Below are 14151 nucleotides of genomic sequence, written 5' to 3' on the forward strand. Positions count from 1 at the left end.
TCTATATCCAGGGTTGTTTCCATGTGTTCTTTCTTGATTGCTTCTATTTCCATTTTTAATTCCTTCAACTGTTTGATTGTGTTTTCCTGGAATTCTTTCAGGGATTTTTGTGTCTCCTCTCTATGGGCTTCTACTTGTTTATTTATGTTTTCCTGGAATTCTTTCAGGGATTTTTGCGATTCTTTCAGGCATTTTTGCGATTCCTCTCTGTAGGCTTCTACTTGTTCTCTAAGGGAGTTCTTCATGTCTTTCTTGAAGTCCTCCAGCATCATGATCAAATATGATTTTGAAAATAGATCTTGCTTTTCTGGTGTGTTTGGATATTCCATGTTTGTTTTGATGGGAGAATTGGGCTCCAATGGTGCCATGTAGTCTTGGTTTCTGTTGCTTGGGTTCCTGCGCTTGCCTCTCGCCATCAGATTATCTCTAGTGTTACTTTGTTCTGCTATTTCTGACAGTGGCTAGACTGTCCTATAAGCCTGTGTGTCAGGAGTGCTGTAGACCTGTTTTCCTCTCTTTCAGTCAGTTATGGGGACAGAGTGTTCTGCTTTCGGGCGTGTAGTTTTTCCTCTCTACAGGTCTTCAGCTGTTCCTGTGGGCCTGTGTCTTGAGTTCACCAGGCAGCTTTCTTGCAGCAGACAAGTTGGTCTTACCTGTGGTCCTGAGGCTCAAGTTCGCTCGTGGGGTGCTGCCCACGGGCTCTCTGCAGCGGCAGCAACCAGGAAGACTTGTGCTGCCGTTTCCGGGAGCTTCAGTGCACCAGGGTTCCAGATGGTCTTTGGCTTTTTCCTCTGGCGTCCGAGATGTGTGTGTGCAGAGAACAGTCTCTTCTGGTTTCCCAGGCTTGTCTGCCTCTCTGAAGGTTCAGCTCTCCCTCCCACGGGATTTGGGTGCAGAGAACTGTTTATCAGGTCTGTTTCCTTCAGATTCTGGTGCTGTCTCAGGCAGGGGTCCTGCCGCTCCTGGGCCCTCCCCCACGGGAGCCCAGAGGCCTTATACAGTTTCCTCTTGGGCCAGGGATGTGGTGAGGGGTGAGCAGAGTTGGTGGTCTCTTCCGCTCTGCAGCCTCAGGAGTGCCCACCTGACCAGGCGGTTGGGTCTTCCCTGTCTGTTTTCATGTTAGTACTATGAAATTTTTTTATTGTGGTTCTATAGTGTAGCTTGAAATCAGGAGCGGTGTTACCTCCATTAGTTTTTTCACTATACTTTTATTGTACTTCAACTGTACTTTTACTGATTGTTTCAGCTATCTTGATTTTTTTTGCATATCAAATTAAGAATTGTTTTTGAAGATCTGTTACAAAATGTGTTGGAATTTTAATGGGAATTGTTCTAAATCTGTAGATTGTTTTGGATAAGATGGCCATTTTCACTATGTTAATCCGGCCATTCCATGAGCAAGGAATATTCTCCATCTTCTGATATCTTCCTCCATTTCTTTCATCAGAGACTTGAAGTTCTTTTCATAGAGACCTTTCACTTGCTGGTTAGATTTATAGCTTATATAATTTTCGGATATTGTGAAGACTGTCCATTTCCTATTTTCTTTCTCAGCCTATTAGTTGTATGTATAAGGAGAACTACCAATATTAAGAAATAGTGATTGTTGCTTTCTGTTATTTTTGTTGTTAGAGGTGAAATTATGTTTGTGTGGCTATTTTCTTTTGGGCTTGTTGAAAGAAAATTACTCTCTTGCTTGTCCTAGGATGTAGTTTGTTTTATATGAGTGTCTTTTGTCTGCTGGTATCTTCCAGGATTTTATTGACGGTCTTGTGTTTGCCATTGACTTGAGATTATTTTCCCTCACCTGTGCCTATAGCTTGAAGGTGTGAATTACTTCTGGTGCCCCATGTACATAATACATTCTAGGAATGATGTCTTTCAACTGAGCCACTTCCCAGGCCAACAGCCCAGTTTCGCTTGATAATACATTATCTCACTGCTGTGTTCTCAGTAAGAATGATTATTTTTCCTAAGTGTATTTGGTGGCACTGACATTTTCAAAAACTGTTAATTTTTAAGTGAGAGCCTAAAAATAATATCAAGTAAGTATGGTGGGAACTAGGAATGTTTTTGAAGAAGGAAGTATACTTTGGGGAATCTAAATTTTTCCTACTTCAAGAGGGATAATATTGTTATTAGTTCTGTTTTGTTTGCAATGATTGAGATCAGTTAATTTACACAATCAAATATTGCCAGGAGAGAATAGTTCACACACAGGAAACCCAGAGCTCAGCTGTTCCTACTCTACTGTTTTCCTGAAATTAGGGAAGTTCATTTTTCCATTTAATGGTACTACTTCCTATACAACCTCAGTGTCAGGACTGTCTCCTCCAGATGACATGATGTCTATGGGTGTAGAGGTTGATGAGCTCATGACATTTCTTCCTTATAACTACTTCTTGGGACCTCATTCTACAAAGATGTTTATCAAAGGCCCATGCTGTGGTTGTGTCTCTCAGAAGAGATCTATAGTCAGTTCCTTTCAACATGCACTTCTTAGCTTCATTAATCTTATCTAGTTTTGGTGGCTGTGTATATATGTATATATATATATATATATATATATATATATATATATATATATATATGACACATGTGGGGCAGGCTCCGAAAGGCTGTTCCTGCAGTCTCTGCTCTAAACTTTGCCCCCATATCCCCTCCTATCAATATTTTTGTTCCCCCTTTCACAAAAGAGTGGGAGCATCAGCATTTTGGTCATCTTTCTTGAGCTTCATGTGGTCTGTGGATTGCATCTTGGGTAACTCGAGCTTTTGGACTAATATCCATTTATCGGTGAGTCCATTCCATGTATGTTTTCCTGACATTGGGTTACCTCACTCAGGATGACATCCTTTTGCCTATGAGTTTCATGAAGTCATTATTTTTGTTGCTAAGTAGTACTCCATTGTGTAGAGATGTACCATATTTTCAGGAACCATACCTCTGTTGAAGGGGATCTGGGTTCTATCCAGCTCCTTGCTATTATAAATAAGTCTGCTATGAACATAGTGGAGCAGGTTTCTTTGTTGTATGTTGGAGCAATTTGAGGTATATGTCCTGGAGAGATATAGCTGGGTCCTCAAGTAGTGGAATGTCCAATTTTCTGAGGAACCTCCAGACTGATTTCCAGAAGGTTTGTACCAGTCTGTAATCCCAACAACAATGGAGGAGTGTTCCTCTTTCTCCACATCCTCACTCTGTTGTCACCTGAGTTTTTGATCTTAGCTATTCTGACTGGTGTGAAGTGGAATCTCAAGGTTGTTCTGATTTGCATTTGCCTGATGACTAAGGATGATGAACATTTGTTTAGGTGCTTCTCTGCCATTCAATATTCCTCAATTGAGAATTCTTTGTATAGCTCTGTACCCCATTTTGAATAGAGTTTTGCTCTCTGGAGTCTAACTTCTTGATTCTTTGTACATTTTCAATATTAACCCTCTATCAAATGTAGGATTGGTAAAGAACTTTTGGTTCTGTTCTGTTGGTTGCCATTTTGTCCTAATGCCAAGGTCCTTTGCCTTACAGAAGCTTTGCAGTTTTATGAGGTCCCATTTATCGATTCTTGATCTTAGAGCATAATTCATTGGTGTTTTGTTCAGAAAATTTTCCCCAGTGCCCATTTATTTGAGACTCTTCTCCAGTTTTTCTTCTGTTAGTTTGAATGTATCTGGTTTGGTTTTGAGGTCATGGATCCACTTGGACTCAAGCTTTGTACAGGGTGATAAGACTGAATCGGTGTGCATTCTACATCATGCTGACCTCCAGTTGAACAAACACCATTTGCTGAAAATGTTATCTATTTTCCATTGGATGGTTTTAGATCCTCTGTCAAAGATGAAGTGACCATAGTTGTGGGTTCATTTCTGGATTTTCAATTCTATTCCACTGATCTATCTGTCTGTCTCTGAACCAATACCATATAGTTTTAATCTATTGCTCTGTAATACTGCTTGAGGTTAGATATGGTAATTTCCCCAGAAGTTCTTTTATTATTGAGGATAGTTTTCACTATCCTGGTTTTTTGGTTATTCCAAATATATTTGCAAATTACTCTTTCTATCTCTATGAAGAATTGAGTTGAAATTTTGATGGGGATTGCATTGAATCCGTAGATTGCTTTTGGCAAAATTGCCATTTTACTATATTAATCCTGCCAATCCATGAGCATGGGAGGTCTTTCCATCTTCTGAGGTCTTCTTCAATTTCTTTCTTCAGAGACTGGAAGTTCTTTTCATACAGATCTTTCATTTGCTTGGTTAAAGTCAAACTGAAGTACTTTGTATCATTTGGAAATATTGTGAAGGGTGTCATTTTTCTACTTTATTTCTCACCCTGTTTATCATTTGAGTAGAAGAAGGCAACTGATTTTTTTTTTTTTGGTTCTTTTTTTCGGAGCTGGGGACCAAACCCTGGGCCTTAGTGCTTCCTAGGCAAGCGCTCTACGACTGAGCTAAATCCCCAACCCCCCTGATTTTATTTTTTGAATTAATTTATTACCCAGACACTTTGCTGAAATTTATCATCAGGTTTGGTAGTTCTCTGCTGGACCTTTTGGGGTCACTTAAGTATACTATCATATCATCTGCAAATACTGATATTGTGACTTCTTACTTTGCAATTTGTACCCTTTTTACCTGCTTTCACTGTCTGATTACTCAATCTATTATTTCAAGTACTACATTGAATAAGTAGGGAGAGAGGAGGCAGCCTTGTCTAGTACCTGTCTAGGGATTGCTTCAAGTTTCTCTCCATTTAGTTTAATGTTAGGTACTGGTTTGCTGTATGTGGCTTTTACTATGTTTAGGTATGGGCCTTCAATTCTTATTCTTTCCAGGACTTTTATCATGAAGGGGTGTTGAATTTTGTCAAATGCTTTCTCAGCATCTAATGAAATGATCATGTGTTTGGTTTTTTTTTATTAACTTGAGTATTTCTTATATACATTTCGAGTGTTATTCCCTTTCCCGGTTTCCGGCCAAAAATCCCCCTCCCCCTCCCCCCTCCCCTTCCTTATGGGTATTCCCCTCCCAACCCTCCCCCAATTGCCGCCCTCCCCCCAACAGTCTAGTTCACTGGGGGTTCAGTCTTAGCAAGACCCAGGGCTTCCCCTTCCACTGGTGCTCTTACTAAGATGTTCATTGCTACCTATGTGGTCAGAGTCCAGGGTCAGTCCATGTATAGTCTTTAGGTAGTGGCTTAGTCCCTGGAAGCTCTGGTTGCTTGGCATTGTTGTACATATGGGGTCTCGAGCCCCTTCAACCTCTTCCAGTTCTTTCTCTGATTCCTTCAACGGGGGTCCTATTCTCAGTTCAGTGGTTTGCTGCTGACATTCGCCCCTGTATTTGCTGTATTCTGGCTGTGTCTCTCAGGAGCGATCTACATCCGGCTCCTGTCAGTCTGCACTTCTTTGCTTCATCCATCTTGTCTAATTGGGTGGCTGTATATGTATGGGCCACATGTGGGGCAGGCTCTGAATGGATGTTACTTCAGTCTCTGTTTTAATATTTGCCTCTCTCTTCCCTGCCAAGGGTATTCTTGTTCCCCTTTTAAAGAAGGCGTGAAACATTCACATTTTGATCATCCGTCTTGAGTTTCATTTGTTCTAGGGATCTAGGGTAATTCAAGCATTTGGGTTAATAGCCACTTATCAATGAGTGCATACCATGTATGTCTTTCTGTGACTGGGTTAGCTCACTCAGAATGATATTTTCCAATTCCAACCATTTGCCTACGAATTCCATAAAGCCGTTGTTTTTGATAGCTGAGTAATATTCCATTGTGTAGATGTACCACATTTTCTGTATCCATTCCTCTGTTGAAGGGCATCTGGGTTCTTTCCAGCTTCTGGCTATTATAAATAAGGCTGCAATGAACATAGTGGAGCACGTGTCTTTTTTATATGTTGGGGCATCTTTTGGGTATATGCCCAATAGAGGTATAGCTGGATCCTCAGGCAGTTCAATGTCCAATTTTCTGAGGAACCTCCAGACTGATTTCCAGAATGGTTGTGCCAGTCTGCAATCCCACCAACAATGGAGGAGTGTTCCTCTTTCTCCGCATCCTCGCCAGCATCTGCTCTCACCTGAGTTTTTGATCTTAGCCATTCTCACTGGTGTGAGGTGAAATCTCAGGGTTGTTTTGATTTGCATTTCCCTTATGACTAAAGATGTTGAACATTTCTTTAGGTGTTTCTCAGCCATTCGGCATTCCTCAGCTGTGAATTGTTTGTTTAGCTCTGAACCACATTTTTTAATAGGGTTATTTGTCTCCCTGCGGTCTAACTTCTTGAGTTCTTTGTATATTTTGGATATAAGGCCTCTATCTGTTGTAGGATTGGTAAAGATCTTTTCCCAATCTGTTGGTTGCCGTTTTGTCCTAACCACAGTGTCCTTTGCCTTCCAGAAGCTTTGCAGTTTTATGAGATCCCATTTGTTGATTCTTGATCTTAGAGCATAACCCATTGGAGTTTTGTTCAGGAAATTTTTTCCAGTGCCCATGTGTTCCAGATGCTTCCCTAGTTTTTCTTCTATTAGTTTGAGTGTGTCTGGTTTGATGTGGAGGTCCTTGATCCACTTGGACTTAAACTTTGTACAGGGTGATAAGCATGGATCGATCTGCATTCTTCTACATATTGACCTCCAGTTGAACCAGCACCATTTGCTGAAAATGCTACCTTTTTTCCATTGGATGGTTTTGGCTCCTTTGTCAAAAATCAAGTGACCATAGGTGTGTGGGTTCATTTCTGGGTCTTCAATTCTATTCCATTGGTCTATCTGTCTGTCTCTGTACCAATACCATGAAGTTTTTATCACTATTGCTCTGTAATACTGCTTGAGTTCAGGGATAGTGATTTCCCCTGAAGTCCTTTTATTGTTGAGGACAGTTTTAGCTATCCTGGGTTTTTTGTTATTCCAGATGAATTTGCAAATTGTTCTGTCTAACTCTTTGAAGAACTGGATTGGTGTTTTGATGGGGATTGCATTGAATCTGTAGATCGCTTTTGGTAAAATGGCCATTTTTACTATATTAATACTGCCAATCCATGAGCATGGGAGATGTTTCCATCTTCTGAGGTCTTCTTCAATTTCTTTCCTCAGTGTCTTGAAGTTCTTATTGTACAAATCTTTCACTTGCTTGGTTAAAGTCACACCGAGGTACTTTATATTATTTGGGTCTATTATGAAGGGTGTCGTTTCCCTAATTTCTCTCTCGGCTTGTTTCTCTTTTGTGTAGAGGAAGGCTACTGATGTATTTGAGTTAATTTTATACCCAACCACTTTGCTGAAGTTGTTTATCAGCTTTAGTAGTTCTCTGGTGGAACTTTTGGGATCACTTAAATATACTATCGTATCATCTGCAAATAGTGATATTTTGACTTCTTCTTTTCCGATGTATCCCCTTGACCTCCTTTTGTTGTCTGATTGCTCTGGCTAGAACTTCAAGAACTATATTGAATAAGTAGGGAGAGAGTGGGCAGCCTTGTCTAGTCCCTGATTTTAGTGGGATTGCTTCAAGTTTCTCTCCATTTAGTTTAATGTTAGCAACTGGTTTGCTGTATATGACTTTTACTATGTTTAGGTATGGGCCTTGAATTCCTATTCTTTCCAGGACTTTTATCATGAAGGGGTGTTGAATTTTGTCAAATGCTTTCTCAGCATCTAATGAAATGATCATGTGTTTGGTTTTTTTTTTATTAACTTGAGTATTTCTTATATACATTTCGAGTGTTATTCCCTTTCCCGGTTTCCGGCCAAAAATCCCCCTCCCCCTCCCCCCTCCCCTTCCTTATGGGTATTCCCCTCCCAACCCTCCCCCCATTGCTGCCCTCCCCCCAACAGTCTAGTTCACTGGGGGTTCAGTCTTAGCAAGACCCAGGACTTCCCCTTCCACTGGTGCTCTTACTAAGATGTTCATTGCTACCTATGTGGTCAGAGTCCAGGGTCAGTCCATGTATAGTCTTTAGGTAGTGGCTTAGTCCCTGGAAGCTCTGGTTGCTTGGCATTGTTGTACATATGGGGTCTCGAGCCCCTTCAACCTCTTCCAGTTCTTTCTCTGATTCCTTCAACGGGGGTCCTATTCTCAGTTCAGTGGTTTGCTGCTGACATTCGCCCCTGTATTTGCTGTATTCTGGCTGTGTCTCTCAGGAGCGATTTACATCCGGCTCCTGTCAGTCTGCACTTCTTTGCTTCATCCATCTTGTCTAATTGGGTGGCTGTATATGTATGGGCCACATGTGGGGCAGGCTCTGAATGGGTGTTCCTTCAGTCTCTGTTTTAATATTTGCCTCTCTCTTCCCTGCCAAGGGTATTCTTGTTCCCCTTTTAAAGAAGGCGTGAAACATTCACATTTTGATCATCAGTCTTGAGTTTCATTTGTTCTAGGGATCTAGGGTAATTCAAGCATTTGGGTTAATAGCCACTTATCAATGAGTGCATACCATGTATGTCTTTCTGTGACTGGGTTAGCTCACTCAGAATGATATTTTCCAATTCCAACCATTTGCCTATGAATTCCATAAAGCCGTTGTTTTTTATAGCTGAGTAATATTCCATTGTGTAGATGTACCACATTTTCTGTATCCATTCCTCTGTTGAAGGGCATCTGGGTTCTTTCCATTTTCTGGCTATTATAAATAAGGCTGCGATGAACATAGTGGAGCACGTGTCTTTTTTATATGTTGGGGCATCTTTTGGGTATATGCCCAATAGAGGTATAGCTGGATCCTCAGGCAGTTCAATGTCCAATTTTCTGAGGAACCTCCAGACTGATTTCCAGAATGGTTGTGCCAGTCTGCAATCCCACCAACAATGGAGGAGTGTTCCTCTTTCTCCGCATCCTCGCCAGCATCTGCTCTCACCTGAGTTTTTGATCTTAGCCATTCTCACTGGTGTGAGGTGAAATCTCAGGGTTGTTTTGATTTGCATTTCCCTTATGACTAAAGATGTTGAACATTTCTTTAGGTGTTTCTCAGCCATTCGGCATTCCTCAGCTGTGAATTGTTTGTTTAGCTCTGAACCACATTTTTTAATAGGGTTATTTGTCTCCCTGCGGTCTAACTTCTTGAGTTCTTTGTATATTTTGGATATAAGGCCTCTATCTGTTGTAGGATTGGTAAAGATCTTTTCCCAATCTGTTGGTTGCCGTTTTGTCCTAACCACAGTGTCCTTTGCCTTCCAGAAGCTTTGCAGTTTTATGAGATCCCATTTGTTGATTCTTGATCTTAGAGCATAACCCATTGGAGTTTTGTTCAGGAAATTTTTTCCAGTGCCCATGTGTTCCAGATGCTTCCCTAGTTTTTCTTCTATTAGTTTGAGTGTGTCTGGTTTGATGTGGAGGTCCTTGATCCACTTGGACTTAAACTTTGTACAGGGTGATAAGCATGGATCGATCTGCATTCTTCTACATATTGACCTCCAGTTGAACCAGCACCATTTGCTGAAAATGCTACCTTTTTTCCATTGGATGGTTTTGGCTCCTTTGTCAAAAATCAAGTGACCATAGGTGTGTGGGTTCATTTCTGGGTCTTCAATTCTATTCCATTGGTCTATCTGTCTGTCTCTGTACCAATACCATGAAGTTTTTATCACTATTGCTCTGTAATACTGCTTGAGTTCAGGGATAGTGATTTCCCCTGAAGTCCTTTTATTGTTGAGGACAGTTTTAGCTATCCTGGGTTTTTTGTTATTCCAGATGAATTTGCAAATTGTTCTGTCTAACTCTTTGAAGAACTGGATTGGTGTTTTGATGGGGATTGCATTGAATCTGTAGATCGCTTTTGGTAAAATGGCCATTTTTACTATATTAATACTGCCAATCCATGAGCATGGGAGATGTTTCCATCTTCTGAGGTCTTCTTCAATTTCTTTCCTCAGTGTCTTGAAGTTCTTATTGTACAAATCTTTCACTTGCTTGGTTAAAGTCACACCGAGGTACTTTATATTATTTGGGTCTATTATGAAGGGTGTCGTTTCCCTAATTTCTCTCTCGGCTTGTTTCTCTTTTGTGTAGAGGAAGGCTACTGATGTATTTGAGTTAATTTTATACCCAACCACTTTGCTGAAGTTGTTTATCAGCTTTAGTAGTTCTCTGGTGGAACTTTTGGGATCACTTAAATATACTATCGTATCATCTGCAAATAGTGATATTTTGACTTCTTCTTTTCCGATGTATCCCCTTGACCTCCTTTTGTTGTCTGATTGCTCTGGCTAGAACTTCAAGAACTATATTGAATAAGTAGGGAGAGAGTGGGCAGCCTTGTCTAGTCCCTGATTTTAGTGGGATTGCTTCAAGTTTCTCTCCATTTAGTTTAATGTTAGCAACTGGTTTCCTGTATATGACTTTTACTATGTTTAGGTATGGGCCTTGAATTCCTATTCTTTCCAGGACTTTTATCATGAAGGGGTGTTGAATTTTGTCAAATGCTTTCTCAGCATCTAATGAAATGATCATGTGTTTGTTTTTTTTTTATTAACTTGAGTATTTCTTATATACATTTCGAGTGTTATTCCCTTTCCCGGTTTCCGGCCAAAAATCCCCCTCCCCCTCCCCCCTCCCCTTCCTTATGGGTATTCCCCTCCCAACCCTCCCCCCATTGCTGCCCTCCCCCCAACAGTCTAGTTCACTGGGGGTTCAGTCTTAGCAAGACCCAGGACTTCCCCTTCCACTGGTGCTCTTACTAAGATGTTCATTGCTACCTATGTGGTCAGAGTCCAGGGTCAGTCCATGTATAGTCTTTAAGTAGTGGCTTAGTCCCTGGAAGCTCTGGTTGCTTGGCATTGTTGTACATATGGGGTCTCGAGCCCCTTCAACCTCTTCCAGTTCTTTCTCTGATTCCTTCAACGGGGGTCCTATTCTCAGTTCAGTGGTTTGCTGCTGACATTCGCCCCTGTATTTGCTGTATTCTGGCTGTGTCTCTCAGGAGCGATCTACATCCGGCTCCTGTCAGTCTGCACTTCTTTGCTTCATCCATCTTGTCTAATTGGGTGGCTGTATATGTATGGGCCACATGTGGGGCAGACTCTGAATGGGTGTTCCTTCAGTCTCTGTTTTAATATTTGCCTCTCTCTTCCCTGCCAAGGGTATTCTTGTTCCCCTTTTAAAGAAGGCGTGAAACATTCACATTTTGATCATCAGTCTTGAGTTTCATTTGTTCTAGGGATCTAGGGTAATTCAAGCATTTGGGTTAATAGCCACTTATCAATGAGTGCATACCATGTATGTCTTTCTGTGACTGGGTTAGCTCACTCAGAATGATATTTTCCAATTCCAACCATTTGCCTACGAATTCCATAAAGCCGTTGTTTTTGATAGCTGAGTAATATTCCATTGTGTAGATGTACCACATTTTCTGTATCCATTCCTCTGTTGAAGGGCATCTGGGTTCTTTCCAGCTTCTGGCTATTATAAATAAGGCTGCAATGAACATAGTGGAGCACGTGTCTTTTTTATATGTTGGGGCATCTTTTGGGTATATGCCCAATAGAGGTATAGCTGGATCCTCAGGCAGTTCAATGTCCAATTTTCTGAGGAACCTCCAGACTGATTTCCAGAATGGTTGTGCCAGTCTGCAATCCCACCAACAATGGAGGAGTGTTCCTCTTTCTCCGCATCCTCGCCAGCATCTGCTCTCACCTGAGTTTTTGATCTTAGCCATTCTCACTGGTGTGCGGTGAAATCTCAGGGTTGTTTTGATTTGCATTTCCCTTATGACTAAAGATGTTGAACATTTCTTTAGGTGTTTCTCAGCCATTCGGCATTCCTCAGCTGTGAATTGTTTGTTTAGCTCTGAACCACATTTTTTAATAGGGTTATTTGTCTCCCTGCGGTCTAACTTCTTGAGTTCTTTGTATATTTTGGATATAAGGCCTCTATCTGTTGTAGGATTGGTAAAGATCTTTTCCCAATCTGTTGGTTGCTGTTTTTTCCTAACCACAGTGTCCTTTGCCTTACAGAAGCTTTGCAGTTTTATGAGATCCCATTTGTCAATTCTTGATCTTAGAGCATAAGCCATTGGTGTTTTGTTCAGGAAATTTTTTCCAGTGCCCATGTGTTCCAGATGCTTCCCTAGTTTTTCTTCTATTAGTTTGAGTGTGTCTGGTTTGATGTGGAGGTCCTTGATCCACTTGGACTTAAGCTTTGTACAGGATGATAAGCATGGATCGATCTGCATTCTTCTACATGTTGCCCTCCAGTTGAACCAGCTAACTTTGCTGAAAATGCTATCTTTTTTCCATTGGATGGTTTTGGCTCCTTTGTCAAAAATCAAGTGCCCATAGGTGTGTGGGTTCATTTCTGGGTCTTCAATTCTATTCCATTGGTCTATCTGTCTGTCTCTGTACCAATACCATGCAGTTTTTATCACTATTGCTCTGTAATACTGCTTGAGTTCAGGGATAGTGATTCCCCCTGAAGTCCTTTTATTGTTGAGGATAGCTTTAGCTATCCTGGGGTTTTTGTTATTCCAGATGAATTTGCAAATTGTTCTGTCTAAGTCTTTGAAGAATTGGATTGGTGTTTTGATGGGGATTGCATTGAATCTGTAGATTGTTTTTGGTAAAATGGCCATTTTTACTATATTAATCCTGCCAATCCATGAGCATGGGAGATCTTTCCATCTTCTGAGGTCTTCTTCAATTTCTTTCCTCAGTGTCTTGAAGTTCTTATTGTACAGATCTTTTACCTGCTTTGTTAAAGTCACACCGAGGTACTTTATATTATTTCGGTCTATTATGAAGGGTGTCGTTTCCCTAATTTCTCTCTCGGCTTGTTTCTCTTTTGTGTAGAGGAAGGCTACTGATGTATTTGAGTTAATTTTATACCCAACCACTTTGCTGAAGTTGTTTATCAGCTTTAGTAGTTCTCTGGTGGAACTTTTGGGATCACTTAAATATACTATCATATCATCTGCAAATAGTGATATTTTGACTTCTTCTTTTCCGATGTATCCCCTTGACCTCCTTTTGTTGTCTGATTGCTCTGGCTAGAACTTCAAGAACTATATTGAATAAGTAGGGAGAGAGTGGGCAGCCTTGTGTAGTCCCTGATTTTAGTGGGATTGCTTCAAGTTTCTCTCCATTTAGTTTAATGTTAGCAACTGGTTTGCTGTATATGACTTTTACTATGTTTAGGTATGGGCCTTGAATTCCTATTCTTTCCAGGACTTTTATCATGAAGGGGTGTTGAATTTTGTCAAATGCTTTCTCAGCATCTAATGAAATGATCATGTGGTTTTGTTCTTTCAGTTTGTTTATATAATGGATCACGTTAATGGTTTTCCGTATGTTAAACCATCCCTGCATGCGTGGGATGAAGCCTACTTGATCATGGTGGATGATTGTTTTCATGTGCTCTTGGATTCGGTTTGCCAGAATTTTATTGAGTATTTTTGCGCCGATATTCATAAGGGAAATTGGTCTGAAGTTCTCTTTCTTTGTTGGGTCTTTGTGTGGTTTAGGTATAAGAGTAATTGTGGCTTCATAGAAGGAATTCGGTAGACTCCATCTGTTTCAATTTTGTGGAATAGTTTGGATAATATTGGTATGAGGTCTTCTATGAAGGTCTGATAGAATTCTGCACTAAACCCGTCTGGACCTGGGCTCTTTTTGGTTGGGAGACCTTTAATGACTGCTTCTATTTCCTTAGGAGTTATGGGGTTGTTTAACTGGTTTATCTGTTCCTGATTTAACTTCGGTACCTGGTATCTGTCTAGGAAATTGTCCATTTCCTGCAGATTTTCAAGTTTTGTTGAATATAGGCTTTTATAGTAAGATCTGATGATTTTTTGAATTTCCTCTGGTTCTGTTGTTATGTCTCCCTTTTCATTTCTGATTTTATTAATTTGGACACACTCTCTGTGCCCTCTCGTTAGTCTGGCTAAGGGTTTATCTATCTTGTTGATTTTCTCAAAGAACCAACTTTTGGTTCTGTTGATTCTTTCTATGGTCCTTTTTGTTTCTACTTGGTTGATTTCAGCTCTGAGTTTGATTATTTCCTGCCTTCTACTCCTCCTGGGTGTATTTGCTTCTTTTTGTTCTAGAGCTTTTTGGTGTGCTGTCAAGCTGCTGACATATGCTCTTTCCTGTTTCTTTCTGCAGGAACTCAGCGCTATGAATTTTCCTCTTAGCACAGCTTTCATTGTGTCCCATAAGT

Source organism: Rattus norvegicus, chromosome 4 (assembly GCF_036323735.1).
Source record: "Rattus norvegicus strain BN/NHsdMcwi chromosome 4, GRCr8, whole genome shotgun sequence".
Classification (NCBI taxonomy): Eukaryota; Metazoa; Chordata; class Mammalia; order Rodentia; family Muridae; genus Rattus; species Rattus norvegicus.